The sequence below is a fragment of the Podarcis melisellensis genome (assembly GCF_964234715.1).
Source record: "Podarcis melisellensis genome assembly, chromosome: 1".
In the NCBI taxonomy this organism is placed as follows: domain Eukaryota; kingdom Metazoa; phylum Chordata; class Lepidosauria; order Squamata; family Lacertidae; genus Podarcis; species Podarcis melisellensis.
The window spans coordinates 119,793,005-119,801,900 of NC_138528.1; the positions used below are offsets into that span (position 1 = coordinate 119,793,005).

Below are 8,896 nucleotides of genomic sequence, written 5' to 3' on the forward strand. Positions count from 1 at the left end.
TGAGAATTAGAGGTGGTATGATGAAGCTGTGGCCTAGAGTGTACACAATCATTTCTGGCATCTTTCGTCTGCATGGTTGAAAGTATTTGAGGTGTGAAAGAAACCTGAAGGTCCATTTGACCAGAGACAAATTGGGGCATACACGCCCACAGGTCTCAGTCGTACCCCCAATTCTCTGGAAAACATCAAAAACCAGCTCTCACTTGCCCTCCTCCCTTGGTGAAGTTGTTTGACACTAAAGAACCGAGAATGCAGCTGTCTGCGCTTCCTGCCCACGAGTCTTCTAGACTGATTGGATCTATGTCCCTGTAGATATAGTCTAACTTTCACTTTGCCTTTTCACCTTATAGCCCTTTGGCGCTAATGGCTTCCTCGTTCTGTCAGCTGTCACTCTCATCGCTTTCTGCTCTGTCTCCCTTACAGTGTGGAGGCTCTTGTGCATAACCCAACTGTTTTAACCCCCTAACTTCATAGCCAGGGGATTGTAGCTATTTAATCTTACTTATTTATTTACTTATCACATTTCCATTCCACCTTTCCCCCAAGAAGCTCTAGGTGGCACAAATGGTTCTCTCCCTCCTCATTTTGCCCTCACAATAACCCCATGAGGTAGTTTAGCTAAGGAACAGTGATAGGCCCAGGTTGCTGAGTGAACTTCAGAGCTGGTCTCCCAGCTCTTAGTCTAGTACTATGGCGAGGTGGTCTAAACCACTGAGCCTCTTGAGCTTGCCGATCAGAAGGTCGGCGGTTTGAATCCCTGCAATGGGATGAGCTCCTGTTGCTCTGTCCCAGCTCCTGCCAACCTAGCAGTTCGAAAGCACGCCAGCGCAAGTAGATAAATAGGTACCTCTGCGGCTGGAAGGTAAACGGCGTTTCCATGCAGTCTGGTTTTCGTCACGGTTTTCCATTGTGCCAGAAGCTGTTTAGTCATGCTGGCCACATGTCCCAGAAAGATGTCTGTGGTCAAACACCGGCTCCCTCGGCCTGAAGCGAGATGAGCACCACAATTCCATAGTCGCCTTTGACTGGACTTAACCGTCCAGGGATCCTTTACCTTTACCTTACTATGATCACTGCATCTCTCTTATACCGACTCTCAGCTAGGAGATGTTTGGGATTGAAACTGGGGACATCTGCCTACAAGACATGTTCTCTGTCACTGAGCAGTGGTTCACTCCCAATGAGGGACGCTAAGGCCTCAATCCTATATCTCTAATATCACTAGCGTGGTGCCTTGCAGAGGACTAAAGCTAACCATGGGGCTGATGAGAGCTGTAGTCTAAAAAACACTTGGAGAGCACTACACTGGCTGCCCCCCCAGAGGTGCCAATTTTAATATAATATGGGGGGGGAGGTAAGCCCCACCCTGCATAAACGATCAGAAGATAATGGTGCATGCACACCATTTGAATAGCAATGCCCTTCAACTTTGTGGGGGCCCACCCCTTCAAATATTTTGTTGGGGGGCCCAAAGGGACCTCAGCCTCTATTAATAATAATAATAATAATAATAATAATAATAATAATAATATACCGCCCTATACCTGAAGGTCTCAGGGCAGTTCACATAAAAATATCACAGTATATAAAATAAAAACAATAGCTCAATAATACCCCCCCAAAAAAGAGCCACATGTCCCTGCTGTATTTTCTTATTTGAGAGAAAGCCCCTAGAAATTAGACTCCCCCAACCTGAAGTAGATATGTATAGGATCACACTATTAAGGATATCCTTGATTCCCTCAATGGACTTTGGCACTTCATTTCACTTTCAAATGTACCCCATGTAGTTCTATGGAGTATGAAATTTTGTATAGGAATTGGTCAAATGGAGCATGAGACCTTTATGTATTTGCCACAGCAGGTGGCACTGTGGGTTAAACCACAGAGCCTAGGGCTTGCCAATCAGAAGGTCGGCGGTTCGAATCCCTGCAACGGGGTGAGCTCCCGTTGCTTGGTTTCTGCTCCTGCCAACCAAGCAGTTCGAAAGCACATCAAAGTATAAGTAGATAAATGGGTAATGTTCCGGTGGGAAGGTAAAGAGCGTTTCAGTGTGCTGCTCTGGTTCGCCAGAAGCGGCTTAGTCATGCTGGCCACATGACCTGGAAGCTGTACGCCGGCTCCCTTGGCCAGTAAAGCGAGATGAGCGTCACAACCCCAGAGTCATCTGTGATTGGACCTAACGGTTAGGGGTCCCTTTACCTTTTCCTTTAACATGCTTTCAGGGCAGAAGGTTCCAGATTCAAACCCTGGCATCTCTAATTTGAAATGGACCAGTGACGTGAAAAGTTATTGCCTGAGCCCCAAAGAGCAATTTCTGGTCAGAGATGATGGAGAAAATACTTTGACCAGGCATGAGGCTGCTACCTCATGGGTGGATAGTCACATTTTATCGCACCGATGTTGTGGAGAGGGGAGGAGAACCCCACAGTAGTGAATGGGTGGATCTGGCAAGATGTTTTTGGTGCCCTCCCCTCCAGAAAACCTCTTCCTCCTTTTGATTGCCAACTCCTGCTCATTCTCCCAGAGTGTGTGGCAGAGCCGTCTCTATCATTAGGCAGAGTGGCCGATTTTGGGTGTCATGAAAAGGTAGCAAATGGTTACGTCTTTATTATTGTTGTGTTCTCACTGCCACGGAAGAGGAGAGGTGCTTGTAGAATTCCCTGTCTCTGATGCAAAAATAATTCAACTGGCATCTTGATTTGAGACAAGTTTGCAGATTCGCCTCAGGCAGCAACATGTTTTGAGCTGGCCCGGTCTGGCGGGGAGGTGAGCAAAAGGAGGAAGAGTGGTGAAGTAACATGATCGAGTCTGTGTGATTTGAACTTAGATACTCCCTGTCAGGAATCCCTATGAATTTGGGGCTTCTAGAGTAGCATTTAATTATATGCAAAGATTTTCATGGTTGTTTTGGGGGTCCTGTGACCAGTTATTGTTGAACTGGGAATAAATTAAAGATGAGGCACAATGGAAACAAAACCGGAATTTTATTAACAAGCACTCTTTGAGGAATAAAGCTTAATGGTTCTGCTTGTACAGGCACAATACTTTGTTTCAGTCAAAACTTCTTTTACAGATGTAATTAAAAACTTTACTTATAACTTTCCTCTAAAAGATTGTTTCTCATAAATCCAATTCCTATGAGAATGGGCTATCCTCTTTACCCTGCCTGTAAAATGCCTCCAGCCCCTTTCTTAAATCTCTCCCTAAGGAAATTAAACTGGTTTAATTTCAACCCCCTAATCACCCATCTACTTCCCTAGCCAGGCCCTATCTGGCAGTTAAACTGTCAAATTATACCTTTTTACTCCTCACTCCCTCCTGATTGGTTGTTTCTCCATGATTTGCTATGGGGTTTCCAGAAGGGTGACCCAAGGCCTGTCTGTCACACCCCGATCCCTGACATTCTGGTAGAATCACGATCTCTTGACAATTTTTTTTTGAATTGCTAACCTCATTGAGGTGTTTTGGGTTTGGGAAAGCAGAAAACTGGCTGTTGCTGTGTCAGATAACCTGTTTAAACTGTTATGCAATAATCTAATATCTGTTCATAAGAAAAACCACCACCATAACTCTCTACTATTTTAGCAACTGTTAAGTTGCACTGTTAAGTTGTGGGCGAGCATATCAGACGACACAGTGATTCTTCAAACAGCTCTTGTTTATTCAAAAGGCCAGAACAGAACTGAACTGAGGAGCTCAGTCAGCCTGCTTATATAGAGCTCCAGAACAGTGTAACTGTTGCAACTTTCTAAAACTATCCAATCACTGAATGTCACTTTTGATCCTTCATTTGTATACAAACTATCCAATCACGGAACGTCACTTTCGATCCTTCATTTGCATAACTATCTACAGTATCACCCTGCTGGCCCAGGGTGAGAACTTCAGTACATAACATGCACCAAAATTTGTGGGTGCTCAGGAATGCAGGGCCACAGGGAGCCAGTATGTGTTTTACAACTCTCATAGCCCAAAGGGACAAAAGTCAAATCAGAAAACGAACCAACTCTCCTTTCGTATATCACCAATTTACCGAATGAGGAGCAAGACTGTGTCGTTCTGTTGTTCTATGTTTGACCCCTTTGCTGCACAACAAAAATGCTGCTAAAATCTTAAGCTTGTTGCCAGGCTTAATTGAAAAAGAGGCGCAGAAAGGACCTTGTTCCACTGTCATCTTTCATGTGGTTTCAAACCCAATTTCTTTTACAAAAGGTACAATGTAGGCTGTTAAAATATTGCCTAAGGTGCTCTTCTAACAGAGATTCTTTGAAAATACTTATGTATAAAATATGTACACACACACACAGAGAGAGAGAGAGCATATACTCTGCAGCTCTGAGAGCTTTTAAGTCAGGAATGCTGAGTATTATAGTATATTGAGGTCAGAAAAAGTGTTACTGCGTGTGTGCATGTGTGTGTAAGAAACAGAGAATGTGCCCCCTCCAGTTTGAGCTACATTCTTCTGGCAAGTATTGATATGTTATACCATGGGTAGGCAAACTAAGGCCTGGGGGCCGAATCCAGCCCAATCACCTTCTAAATCCAGCCTGTGGACGGTCTGGGAATCAGCATGTTTTTACATGAGTAGAATGTGTGCTTTTATTTAAAATGCATCTCTGGGTTGTTTGTGGGGCACAGGAATTCGTTCATTCCCCCCCCCATATAGTCCGGCCCCCCACAAGGTCTGAGAGACAGTGGACCAGCCCCCTGTTGAAAAAGTTTGCTGACCCCATGTTATACAGTTGTACCTTGGTTAACTTAATCTGTTTCGGAAGTCCGTTCGACTTCCGTTCGACTTCCGAAACGGTTCGAAAACCAAGGCACGGCTTCCGATTGGCTGCAGGAGCTTCCTGCACTCTATCGGAAGCTGCGTTGGACATTCGGCTTCCGAAAAACGTTCACAAACCTGAACACTCACTTCTAGGTTTGCAGCGTTTGGGAGCCAAAATGTCTGAGTACCAAGGCGTGCGACAACCAAGGTAGGACTGTATTACAGTTCACTTACCCATATTGAGTTACTTCATTTTGTGACAATTTGTAATTTGTTAATATGGTGAGTTATGAAATTATTTCAGTGGAGACAATGTGGTGTAGCAGTTGGAGTGTCACACTAGGACCTGGGAGACCAGGGTTCAAATCCCCACTTAGCCATTAAGCTCACTGGGTGACCTTGGGCCAGTCACTGCCTCTCAGCCTTAAAGGTAAAGGTAAAGGGACCCCTAATCGTTAGTCCAGTCGCAGATGACTCTGGGGTTGCGGCACTCATCTCGCTTTACTGGCCGAGAGAGCCAGTGTACAGCTTCTGGGTCATGTGGCCAGCATGACTAAGCCGCTTCTGGCGAACCAGAGCAGCACACAGAAATGCTGTTTACCTTCCTGCCAGAGTGGTACCTATTTATCTACTTGCACTCTGACGTGCTTTCGAACTGCTAGGTTGGCAGGAGCAGGGACTGAGCAACGGGAGCTCATCCTGTTGCGGGGATTCGAACCGCCGAACTTCCAATCGGCAAGCCCTAGTCTCTGTTGTTTAGACCAGTGTTTCCCAACCTTGGGCCTCCAGCTGTTTTTGAACTACAATTCCCATCATCCCTGACCACTGGTCTTGCTAGCTAGGGATGATGGGAGTTGTAGGCCAAAAACATCTGGAGGCACAAGGTTGGGAAACACTGGTTTAGACCACAGTGCCACCTGCATCTTACCCAGTGCTATTATCTCAGCCTTACTCAGTGCTATTTTTCTAGAAGAAGAGGCGCCGGAGCTCACCACAAACTTCTCCCTTGTTCTCTCAGATTGGCAATGGTGCCCACCTGAGAAGTGCCAGAGCTAAGCTCCTGTGAGCTCCTGCTGGAAAGCACACACCTGGCCTTACCTACCCTGTAAGGTTGTTGTGAGGAAGATATGGGAAGGAGCAGGACTATGAACACTACGCTGAGCTCCTTGGAGGAAAAGTGTGGTATAAAAATTATTAAATAAAAAGTGCTCTTGTTGAAGCACCTCTCCTACCAAGTTCTTTGCTTTGTGCATTGCCTCTTTGGCACCTATACATTAAGGCCAATAACAACTGGAAAATATTTGGCTTATACAAAGGACCTTCCTTTTTTGAGTGTGACAAAAATATTTGTCCGGTTTTTTGTTTGTTTGTGGGGTTTGCACAGTGGACGCTCGGGTTGCGAACGTGATACGTGCGGGATGCATGTTCGCAACCCACAGCTCCTGCGCATGCACGGCCGCCGAAACCCGGAAGTAATCCGTTCCGGTACTTCTGGGTTTCGGCAGTCCACAACCTGAAGCGTCTGTAACCCGAGATATGACTGTACTAGCTTACTTCATCAATTGTCAAAACATAAGACCTTTCTGGCCAGGCAAAGTGAGGAGGGTCTGTGCTCTTGTTAAAAAGAAAGAAAGCATTTGTGTTTTGTTTTTAAAAAAGTTAAACATATTAACTTCACTCTGTCCTGACATACAAGTCCTGGGCTGTTTTCATGAGAAATCAATGTGCATAGATTTATATTGACAGAAATTTGCAGCTACTCCTAATCACATGATGCTCAGGACAATAAATGTTTTATGTGAGCGCATTACTGATAATTTATTAGGCAGCGAGTAAAAGGTAAAACAATAGGACGGGGGTCTGAGGAGTTGTAAATGGAAAAGGAAAGAAATAAAGGCTAGATTCATTTACCAACCATCCAATTATTTCAGGAGGCTGTTAGCAAAGATAACTTTGATCAGGCGGCTAATACGTTGCTGGCGTTCCAGCTAGAACATTTGGGGCCATGTTGCTAGAAGAGGGTTGGAATGCAAATAAAGAGGCAAAGCATTTGGTCAGTTCCCCTGTCTCTCTCTGTAACTGCGGTGGTATTTTTGCCCTTCCCTCTAGGACTACTGTTTTTTTGCCCACTTTCCAGGGCCATAGAGAGAGCAGCCAGCTGAAGTACCCAAGCCTCGGTTAAGGTATTATTCCATTTTTATTCCTCCAGAACAGCCCTATGTGGTATATGTGACTAAGGGTAAATTCAACGGCTGAGTGGAGATTTGAACACAGTCCTCACTGATGCACTGGCTCTCCAGAGGTTTGTACACATGTTTCACCAAATATAGTCACAAGCTCTCTCGACACATGAGCAACTGTGTGAGTTTGTTGATTTGCCCCTTTAAGCCACTGTGTACACAGACTGTACACTCATTGAGAGTTACATGAGAATAACAGTATCATATGATATGAGGATGTAGCTCAAGAATTAGTGTGCACTCTTTGACTACAGTGTGTGAACTGTTGTAATATACAGTTACTTACTCACACTTGCAAGAACAAAAGGGTTAACCTGAGCCTTGAGCTCAAGTTGCCAGTGAGTGTGACTTAGAAGGCATCCAGCAGCCTTTGCTTCCCTTGCTTTCTTTTCTCTCTCGGTTCCTGAAATGAGCAAAGAAGGAGCCATACGGTTTGGCTCCCAGCTCAGCAAATGCTGCACGCAAATGGAAATTCTCTCTAAAATAAGATTTCTACAGCCTGCATCTTTGCTAACCCAAAGATTGCATGATCCTTCTATAAGGAAATCAAATTATTTTCTTTTAAAAAGTCATTTGTAATATTTTTTTCTACTTTATTTTAATGCCAATTGTTTGCTGTAACTTCTGAAACTCTGGAGTAAAATTTTCATTTATTTGTCAAGCTAAGCATCTCTGATTTATTCTCGCCTAAGTATTATCATAGGGCATGTTTGTTTAAAGGTGGATGGAGGCAGATGCAAATCTAACCACATGTTAATGTGCTTGGAGCAATTGCCATTGTGCTAACTCTGCTATGAGGGAGTAAGAATCTCTCTTCCAAACATCTCTCTCCAACATGAACACCCCTTAACAAAGCATGAAGAATGGAGTGTTGTTGTGCTTGTGTCTTACAGGAACGCAATAAGTAAAAAGCGGAAAATAAGAGTTTCTTTCTTACATTCAATGTACTTTGGGATGCTCGCATGAAGAGCACAGCAGCAGCAGCAGCTGGCACTTATACCTAACACTGTAAGCACCCGTTTACTCAATGGGGTCCTCTCTAGACATTGGATGTCACAGAAATGTGACCAAGGAGTGCTACATAAAACCAGTCATCTGGAGTTCATAGCCCAGGTCTTTTTGGTCTGGGATGACTCAGGGTTGCTGTTATTTTTAAAAAAAACAACAACAACACAGAATTATGTGAATGATCACCTTGGATGATGTCAGCTTCCCTTTGATTTCTTCTTCGGCAGCAGGAATTAAGCAGAAGACAAAAATACATTGCTTGCCACCAATCTGTCAGTCAATTTTGAACGCTGCCTTTGTGTTATTTATTTCCTCCTCCTTTTCTTAATAAATAACTAACCAAATACATATCCTTAATACATCATGAGTATGTTATGGTAGATGCAATCAATTCTAATTTCCTGATGCTGTCATCACCATCATCACTGAATTGAGCCTGTGTGTGTGTGTGTGTGTGCGCGCGCTTTTTGTTTCTGGATGAGAACAAAACAGCCAGATTGCTTTGCTAAATCTGTCCCAGTGTTGAAACATCTACAGACGCTCCCTTTGCATTCTCCAGGCAAGGCTGGAGAGATTTTGATCTCTGCTAATGCTTCTGAGTGCTTACCGAACCTGCAAAATACAGAAATAAAAATGCAGATAGAATATGATTTTCTAGCTTCATTGAGCTACTTTAAAATACCAGCCCCATGAAGGGATGAATGAACCTATCTGTTCTGGATTCTGTTGGTTTCTTATATTTTCATTCTTACGTTCAGTTATGTCATTTCCACGTGACACTGCATTTCCCGCATGAAAATGCATCAGCATTCTAGTGCAAATTTATCCCATTAAACACATCTTGGTATGCAATTTTGCCTAATCTACATGATTT

The 8,896-nt window shown here is 44.0% G+C and overlaps 1 long non-coding RNA gene across 1 annotated transcript; it reads left to right on the plus strand.

The window, feature by feature from the left end:
- Positions 1–6,809: 6,809 nt before the first annotated feature.
- Positions 6,810–8,370, plus strand: LOC309363502. Its single transcript, XR_014165369.1, has 2 exons — positions 6,810–7,076; positions 7,908–8,370. It is a non-coding gene; the product is annotated as an uncharacterized lncRNA (long non-coding RNA).
- The last annotated feature ends 526 nt before the right edge of the window (positions 8,371–8,896 follow it).